Raw genomic sequence first — 10355 nt, forward strand, 5'->3', positions numbered from 1 at the left:
CAGCAATAGAAAAAGCGATGGGGAGACATGAATGAAAGATTCATGCATTAAGAACTCGCAATACACATCTACATACTTCATTGTACATACTGCAAAGGAAATGAGGGCTGAATGGCTAATCAGCATAACCCCTGAATAGTTGCAGACTGCAAAACCCGACAAACAAACTGACTCCAGCAACAAGACAACTCAACATTCGACCAGTCAGAACACTATAATTCTATTGCTCATGAAGCTAGCTTATTTTTTAAAAGTATAATTCTAATTTTGTATTCATATTCTGCTGTGTGCAGGCACTTGGCAGTTAGCATCAATATCGAGATTAATAAGATAATAAAAGAAAACTTTGTAAGAAACGCATACAATAACAGAACAACATGGACATACCTTCTACGAGCTCACCAATGGGTCCAAAAATGCTCTGAATCAAGTCCAAAAAGTTGCTGATAAGACTACACTTGAACTTTCTTTAACGGAAAGAGTAAAGACAAAGGTTAAAGCAACCGTAATTGCACGGGTGAGAAAGTGGTGGTGAAATCCCCCTGTGCAGTTAAAACTAAAAAGGGTCACCATAACTTAAGTATTTGATTCCAAATCCATCAAACAAGCAGAGTTATGGAAATCGACTTAAATATAAAATACAACAGAGAAAAAAACATATAACATCGGAGTTCAAGTATCACAGTATCAGATACAGAAGAAACGATTTTCTTCACTGGTTTAGTCAGTCATTATCTGCTCTTGGGTCGAGAATTCTGGCTAGATTCATTTGCTGGTTTTTTTTTTTCTTTTACACAGACACTTAATTGGTTAGATTTTGGTGTGTTTTTTCTTCAGTACTCTACATAGTAACTTAGTACTCCGTATAGTACTAGTAGAGACACCATTTTTCAAATTATTTTTATACACCTAAGAGTTTGCACATATTCTATGATATTATCCATAACATCTAAGCATGAAAGAGTACATTGCAGTTTGAATAGAGAGCAATATAAAGTTATCAAGTATATTGATCAAATTCAAAAACTCAATTGCGTGATATAATTTGGACGCAAATGAGTAAAATTCATGACCATTTCCATATATCCTAATTTCCCCTTCCACACAACAAAAAGCTCAGCAATGTTTGAATTTCATACTTCAACAAGAAATAAAATTGCAGGACAAAAAATAGGTTACTCTTCCTGTGTACTAAAACCAAAACCAAAGAAGATCAAATCAAAATTCTACAGTTCAAATCCAGGATACCCCCTGACTATGAATATAGACCAATTCAGTTCCTGATTTAACGAATTTTATTTTTGATTAGGTCATACAAATTGTTGCGAAATTAAAACAACATAATTAAAATTGGGAATGTTAGGTCGTAGAAATTGTTGATAAAATTAAAACAACAGAATACCAACTATGGACTTACCACCAATTGCAGTTGCTTGAATCGAAGATACCGGAGAGCCCAGATAAATTCGTCTTTCTCCCTCCACTTTTCTGCAACTTGGGTTTTACTTGAGGTTAGCGGTGTTAAATGGCGGTGGGAGTTGAAAAAGAACAGACAACCTTTTCCGATGTTACAGGTGGTGCGGTAGCAGGCGGTGCGGTGTGGTAGCCGGCGAAGGAGAGTCCTCAATCGATTGTTACAGGCGGTGCGTTGCGATAGCCGACGAAGGAGAGTCCTCAATCGATTGTTACAGGCGGTGCGGTGCAGTAGCCGGCGGTGTGGTAGCAGGCGGTGTAGAAGGGAGCAGAAATTGGCTGTGGAGATTCGAAAACCTAGCTCTTTCTCTGGGTTATTGTTTTTGGAATTCTAGATCTACCGTACATTGAGGACTGGTGGGTTGAGAAGATGATTGATCGAGTATGAAGGTTTCTAGCTAATTGCAGCAATCTCAGAGGGCGGAAGTTGCGACTATTCTGAATTGCAGCAATCAATAAGCGCCGAAGTTGCAACTAATTTGCCTAATTGCAACTTGTACTGTATGTATGCGCTGCGAAATCTATTTTTTTTTTTAAATATTGCTTTCTTGCAGCTCGGGGTCAATAAAATCGGTGCAAGTAGCTCATTTAATGATTGAACCGCGTTGACCAAACCCATATTGCAGCCTGTATGACTTGCGTGAGTTGCAATTGATGAGTTGCAAATGACATTTTTTCTACTAGTGTATGGATATTCGGAATCGACGGATCTTGGTTTCAGTGGGAGCTGAGATCGTCACAAGCAAGAAATGAATACTCCGGAAACGATGATATTGCCGGAAACGGAAATATGGATCGTATCGGAAATATAAATATTATCCAAATCGTAGATGTTGCCGGAAACGGAAACATGGTACGTAGCGGAAAATATTATCGGAAATGGAAATATTGCCGGAATCGGAAATATTGCCGGAAACGGAAATATTGTCAGAATCGGAAATATTATCGGAATCGGAAAATATTACCGGAAACGGAAATATTAAATATTTGTTCGAAACGGAAATTAATTCCGGAATCGGAAATATTAAATATTATTCGTATCGGAAATGAATTCCGGAACCGGAAATTTAATCGGAAGCGTATCGTACGAATAAGCATCGGACGAGGCCTGCCGGACGAAGGCCCAGCACGAAGCCAGGCCATCACCCAGCAAGCAAGGACGCGCGCACGCCCAGCCCAAGGCAGCGCCAGGCCCACCGCAAGGCAGGCCCAGCGCGCCAAGGCAATGCTGCCCAGCGTGGGCTGCGTGGGCCGAGCGCACGCGTGCGGGCGCCCTCGTGGCTCCGTGCGTGTGTGTTTGTGTCCATGCACAATTCCTAAATCTATTAGGATTTGATGTGTGATTAAATTTCTATTCCTATTAGGATTATTTAATTAATTAGAGTCCTTGTAGGATTCTAAGTTTAATTAAATCGTATCCTACTAGGATTCCAATTCCCTTTCAAAACCTCTATAAATAAGGGCCTAGGGTCATAATTTATACGTACGATTGAAGTATTCAAAGGGTAAGTTTTTGAAAGAAAATTCAGCCACACTCTTGCACAATAATAGCCGAAAATTCCTAAGCACCTTAAGGGCGATTCTAGTCGGTCAATCTTGAGGCGGATCCGGACATACTGTGGACTATCTACGGAGGGACGACACTTGGAGTCCTAAAGACTTGTTCTTGTTCGGTTCGGGCGCAGCTAGGGAAGGCACGCTACAAAGTGTATGCATCTATACTATGCTAAATGATTATGTGTAAATAATATGCTTTCCTGGCTTTATGGTTTTTCCGCATGATTTATGTATTGTCATATGTATCATAACCTAACAGAAATGATTTTATGAAATAACGAGATCTAATGGTTTATTGAACCACCCTGAATGATTGAGATTTTCCTAATTAATATTCTATTAAAAGAAATGTAAACAGGATAAATGAAAGTGTAAGTACTGGTCAAGTTCCCCTGATATGGAGCCCAGGCTCCCCCTGACAAGAAGCATTGGCTTCCCCTGATATGGAACCAAGGTTCCCCCTGATAAGAAGCATTGGCTTCCCCTGATATGGAACCAAGTTTCCCCCTGAAATGAAGCATTGGCTTCCCCTGTTATGGAGCATTGACTCCCCCTGTTATGAAGCACTGGCTTCCCCTGTTCGTAGGAGACGTCCTAACATGTTTTCCTGTAAAGTCATGACGACCAGAATAATACTGTTAAAAGGAAAAAGATTAATGAAATGACGTTCCTGAAATTAATCTTCCTGGAATGATATTTTCGAAATGATGCTTCTAAAATGTTGATTTATTAAATGTTTTACTATATTTTTTTCTCCCTGTTTATTAAATAAAATGAATTGAAATGATGTTACGATGCTAGGGTAACTCGTTACTGAGTCTTCGGCTCACCGTTTTGTTTTCCGTTTTAGGTACTGCTGGGGACCACGGAAACGAGTAGTGGCGAGGATTTCACTATTACCAAGTTCACCTAAGTTAATATTAAGTTGTAACAAGTTTAAGTAAAGATTCTTGATTAAGTTACGTACTTTTATTAAGGCATTGAGAAGGATGATTATGTTAATTTTGGAGTTTAATAGCTTATGATTGATAGTTGCCTTGTAATTCCCAAGAGGGAGTTACGGCAGGTAATGTCCCGACTGAATTAGGTTAATTCCGCTGCTAATTATGATTAAATAATTGAATTAGAGGTCGGGGTGTTACACAACATGCCTGGAAAAGCACAGCGAAGAAAACCTGGCTCAACCAAGGCGACATAAACACTAAATTTTTCCATCAAATTATGAAACATAGAGCGGCTAGAAACCATATCGACAGACTTTAAAATGAGGAAAATCAATGGGAAGAGGGTCAGGAAAATGTACAAAAAATTCTGTATGAGTCGTTTAAAAACAGGTTTAATTCCTCAGTACAAAATGGGAGAACCTTTAATCTAGATTTTCTGCCACAATTAGTAACTAATACAGATGGAGAAAGTCTTGTAGCCCCCTTCTCTGATGATGAAATTAAAGAGAGCTTCTTTAGTATGAATCCTTTAAAAGCACCAGGTTCAGACGGATTTGGCTCGAAATTTTTCCAAACATACTGGAAAACAATTGGCCCAGAAGTTACTTCAGCGATCAAAAGTTTTTTCTCCCACGGAAAACTACCGCCTTTTCTCAATCACACACTAATAGCCCTCATTCCTAAAAATGACAATCCTGATAATCCCAACCACTTTAGACCAATAAGTCTTTGTAGTAAGATTTATAAGGCTATCTCTAAACTTCTAGTTTCTAGATTAAGTCCTTTTCTTCAGAAACACATTAGCCCCTTTCAAAATGCCTTCACCCCTGGTAGGTCACTTCATGATAACCTCCTGTTGGTGCAAGAAATTCTGAACGTTTTCAAAAAATCAAAATCTAAAACTGGCTGGTGTGCACTCAAGCTAGACATGGAAAAAGTCTATGATAGGATAGAATGGGACTTCCTATGGGCAGTTCTAGACAAAATGGGCTTCCCGACAACCTGGGTCAACTGGGTCAAAGCAACGGTAACAACGGTCTCCTACTCCCTTAAAGTCAATAACTGGACAACTAAGATTTTTACCCCATCTAGGGATTTAAGACAAGGTGACCCTCTCTCGCCGTATCTCTTTATCATCTGCATGGAAGTCTTTATAATTATGCTGAATAACGCTAGTGCTAGGCCCAGCCTGGGACTGGGCTTTAAAAAAGCCCCACAGACCGCTAGAATCCCGTGCCTAATGTTTGCAGACGACAGTCTTCTCCTTTGTAAAGCCACTAATTCTGCTTGTCATAACCTTCTAAAAGTCATTACTGACTTCTGTAAGCTCTCAGGGCAACTCGTTAATTTCCATAAATCGGCTATTATTTTCTCGAAAACCATCACTCACTCAAAGAGAGACTCTTTTGCTAGCATCTTCAACATGACTAAATCTATGTCACTGGGTATATACCTGGGCGCCCATTTCTCGGGCTACACTCCCACCAGAGCAGATTACCGTCGTATTTTGCAGAAAAATGAAAGCCGTATTAACTCATGGCAGGCCAACTTTCTTTCTAAAGCAGGAAGAATGACTCTCATCCAGAGCAACCTTGAATCGCTCCCAGCCTACATATGCTCCTCCTTCCTGCTTCCACAAAAGTTGTGCCATCAGATGGACGGGGTTCACCGTCATTTCTTTTGGAACCAATCCAGAGTAGGGAATGCTTGGAAAAAAGTCTGTCAACCTAAGGATCAAGGGGGTCTTGGCCTTCGGAGGACCTATCCGTTAAATAAAGCCTTCATCGCAAAACTAGGATGGAAAATCCTAACAGACGAAAACAATTTGTGGGCTAAAATTATGCGTAAGAAATATATTCAGAATAACAATTTCTTTTCAGCTAAAAAGAAAACTAGAGAGTCTCCTATCTGGTCCAGCATCCTTAATCAACGTGAGATTCTTCGAAAGGGCATAAGGTGGAAACTAGGAAATGGAAACACTATTAATTTTTGGAAAGATAATTGGATTAGTCAATATGCCTTATCTGAACTTCCGGGCATCTCTGCTAATCTTATTGAGGACAATAAGACTGTGAGGTTTTTCATAGATGAAACTAAAAACTGGGATACTAAGAAGCTATCATCAGTTCTTCCACCTGAAACGGTTCAATTAATAAGAGGAATACCTTTACCTGTCAAAAACCTCCAGGACATTCCCATCTGGGGCTGCACAAATTCTAGGGAGTTTTCGGTTAAATCTGCAACCTGGCTTGCACACGACCTTCCTGCAACTAATGAAAAATGGAAATTTAGATGGATCTGGAAGCTCAATATAGCTCCAAAACTGAAATTTTTCCTTTGGCAAATCTGTCATAAAAGTCTACCAACTAAAGAAACGCTTTTCCATAGGAAAATAATCCCTTCAAATTGCTGCCCAAGATGTAATCAAGCTAGCGAAAGCTTAGACCACCTCTTCCTTAATTGTGAGCATTCGAAGAATGTTTGGACTCATAGGCTTGCTAAAAACTGGTTAGATTTCTCCTTTCCTATGTCTGATTTTTGTAAATCGCTAGACTACATCAGACGGAACCAGGTAGCTCTTCAAAAATTCATCATTTTATGCTGGACAATTTGGAAAGACCGGAATGCCTTAATATTCTCCAACACGAAGGTCTCTCCTTGCCGATGTTTTTTCAGAGCCCTCAATGATTTTAAAGAATGGGAGCTCAGACTCCTTATCGATTCTCATCAACTTAAAGGTACTCACTTCACCACTCACTCACCTTCTCCCAACCAGCCAACCACTTCTCCTCCCATCCTTGTGAGGTGGTTTCCGCCCCCCACGGGCGCCTTTAAACTCAATTTCGACGGGTCACGCAAATCTTCATCGGCAGCAGGAGGAATCATCATCAGTAATTGCACCGGGACAACAATCGAGGCTAAGGCTTTCAATTTTGGCAACTCACAAGTCTACATGGCTGAAGCCCTGGCGCTACACAAAGGAATTCAAGAAGCTATAAGGCTAGGTATCAAAGACATCCACATCGAAGGAGATAATCTTCTCGTAATCAACTCACTAAAAGGTACTTGGAAGCCCCCTTGGAAACTTCATAACATAATACATGACAGCAAGACCCTACTTCAGCATTTTGACTCAACCCATATCAAGCATATCTACCGGGAAGCAAATAGAGCAGGAGATTGGATAGCTAATGTAGGACATCTTATATGTAACCCCATGTGTATCTCCCCGAACTCTAGCCCCAAGTTAGAAGAGATTGTTAATAGTGACTACTTAGGTATCACCCTTGTGCGAAGGGGAACCTAAGCACCTTTTCCTTACCTTTTTTTTAAAAAAAAATAATAATTACATACCTCTATATAGAATAGTACTCCAAACCGCCTCCAATAAGATCTTCGATACCAGGAAATTAGGGTTGATGTTCTTCCCCAATTTATGCCTCGAAAATCCAAATCAAAATTAAGCCCATTTTGAAGTTACATTGATTGTCGGAATCATAATAGAGAATCGGTTGATGGAGAGCGGGAAATTGAGCTGGATATGAAGTACGCAACAATGGAGGATTTGGGAGCTTGAAGAACACGGTGAAGAAAATGAGGGAGATTGGAGAAAAGAAGGGGAAAATCACTTTGTATTGCAGTTGTATTCTTGATGTATTCGTAACCATATACGTATTCTATTTGCCATGTCATGCATAGCCACCTCACTCTTTCTCTTGCCCAGTCATATACTATTATCTAGTAAGAAATTAATTTATTTTTATTTTTTTGATAAAATAATATTATTATATGCTATATTGGCTACTGTAGCCCATATAGTATATGGACTAATACTTCCTCGGTTCGAATACCAATTTTCCATTTGTAATTTTAATAATTTGTAACAACTTAAGTTGGTGGAGTTGGTGGGGAACTCACCTTGTGACTTGGAGGTCACAAGTTCGAGCCCCATCAACTGCGAAATGCTTGGGAGTGGCTCACGCGATGACCTGCGGAGCTGGGCTGGTTCACCTGTGCTAGGTGCTGGTTCAGTTAGGGTCCCTTCTTCTTACCTAAAAAAAAAAAAAATTAATAATTTGTAATTTAAATTTGTACTCCGTATTACCCCTTTACACGGAAAAAATGTCAATCTTGAGGAAGTAATTTGTTAATGTGGCCTGTTAGCTGTTGCCTATTAGTATTAGCCTATGAAATGGGCCACGAAATGGACTGGTACATATGACAACAAAAATAGGCCATAATTGGAACATCCCTAATTGCTATACCCAGGTACAGCCAAGATGGCTGTACCCCCTGCCCAAAACGACGCGCAGCGTCGTTTGGGTAAAATACCCAGGTACAGCCAACTTGGCTGTACCCCCTTCCATGGTAAGCAAATATTGTGGCACGTGATGGGAATAAATTTCGCGCAAGAATCGCCTATAAATACAAAAAAAAAAAGGAAAATCATTTCGAAAACCTTTCAAATTCTCAGCACGCAAAAAATTTTCTCTCTCCTCTGCCCACTCTTCTACTTCGTTGTTTTCTCTCTCTTAAAACCGCCATTAAACTTCCTGCAACCACCTCAATCAACTTTCTCTCTCTTCGAACCGCTACTAATCTTCATTATTAAAGCTGAATTTCCACAAAATATCAAGAGAAGAAATCTGTGACTTCTTTTTACTGAAAAAAAAAGAGAAAAATGGATGTTCGTGACGAAATTGACATGAACAAGCTTCAAAATCCACCGAAAAGCAAAAAGTAAGTAATTACAATTGATTCTGATGTTTCGATTTTATTTTCGAACTAAAACGAAATCTAATTTTTCTTATTTTCGTTCTATTTCAGAAAAACGAAGATGCCGAAAGAAAAAAAGGAAACGTATGTAATTTAATTTCAGATTTCGAACATGCAACTGTTTTATTACTTAAATATTTGTTTAATTCAGTTATTTTCAGTATTTTTCTTTATAATGTTCAAATAATTTCATTATAATGGTCAATTTTTTGGTTTATGATGTTAGCAAACCCTAACTTCTGATTTTTTGGCTATAGGACTGGAAGATCTAGTGAAAAGCAAAAAATCGGGAATGCAAAGCAACCAGACATGAAGGAGTAAGTTATTTTAAGTTTTCGTAGATAATTCATTTTAATTTACATATGTTCAATCAATTTTATGTTAATGTTCAATCGTTTTTAATTTAATGTTCATTTTCGTTGCGTGATGATTTAACCAAACCCTAACTATTGGTTTTTTGATCACAGAACTGGAAAATACGAAATTGAGAAGGAAATTGAAGCTGAAAAAGCAAATAGACACATTCCAGTAAGTAATTTTTATGTTTTTGAATATCTAATTCTATTTAATTTGCGAATGTGCCGTTTTTGACATTTGATACAATACAAATACAAATTAATGATACATTGTTCATATTCATAGAGATTTAACAATAATCTTATTGATGATTAAAATTTGGATTAGGAATGTCAATTAATTTAAATATTATTATAATAATGTAAATGTGATGAACTTTTGTTGAGTTTTTCTAATCTTATGTTAGATGTTCAATTTATGTGTAAAATGTTCATATTGTTTAAGCTAGATATTCATTTTGGTCCACTGAGTTTTGTTCATTCCTCTGTAAAATAAATTAAGTCTTGAGAACTCATGATAACTATCTTATGCAAAATGTTCAATTGATTATAGCAGAATATTCAATATCTTTTTGGAAAATGATCATATATTCCAAACTGGATATCCTTTTTGGTCTACTGAGATTTTCTTTAGGAATACTGAATTATTTCGAACGTTATATATATAATTAAAATGATTTGAACATTTGTTCATTCATATGTCCAAAAACTAAATCCAGAAATCATGGTAACTGTCTGTCTCCAAAATGTTCAATATATTTTGATAAAATATTCATTTTCTTTTTATAAAATATTCAATATATTTTGATAGTTCATTTTCTTTTTACAAAATGTTCAATTTTTTTCTGGAATATATTTTGTTACAGAGTTTTGTTTTGGAATATACTATGAATTATTTCTAGTATTATATTCATAATGGAAATGTTCTTTGTACTAATATTCAATTTTTCTACAGTAAAATTTTAAATCTACACTCATCTGCGAAAAAATGTTCAATTTATTTTGCTAAAATATTCAATTCTTTTTAATAAAATGTTCGTTTACTCTGATATACTACGTTTGGTTTAGAAATCTTCCATTATTTCAACTACTATATTCATAATTTCAATGTTTGAACTTTTGTTCATTTCTTCAGTCCTTTTATTATTAAAACTCATGATAACTGTTTTTATGTTAAATGTTCATTTTGTTTTCATAAAATATTCATTTCTTCAAACTGAATTTTGCTCTGGACACTCATTAGTTATAC

The sequence above is a fragment of the Spinacia oleracea genome, chromosome 6 (assembly GCF_020520425.1).
Source record: "Spinacia oleracea cultivar Varoflay chromosome 6, BTI_SOV_V1, whole genome shotgun sequence".
NCBI lineage: Eukaryota > Viridiplantae > Streptophyta > Magnoliopsida > Caryophyllales > Amaranthaceae > Spinacia > Spinacia oleracea.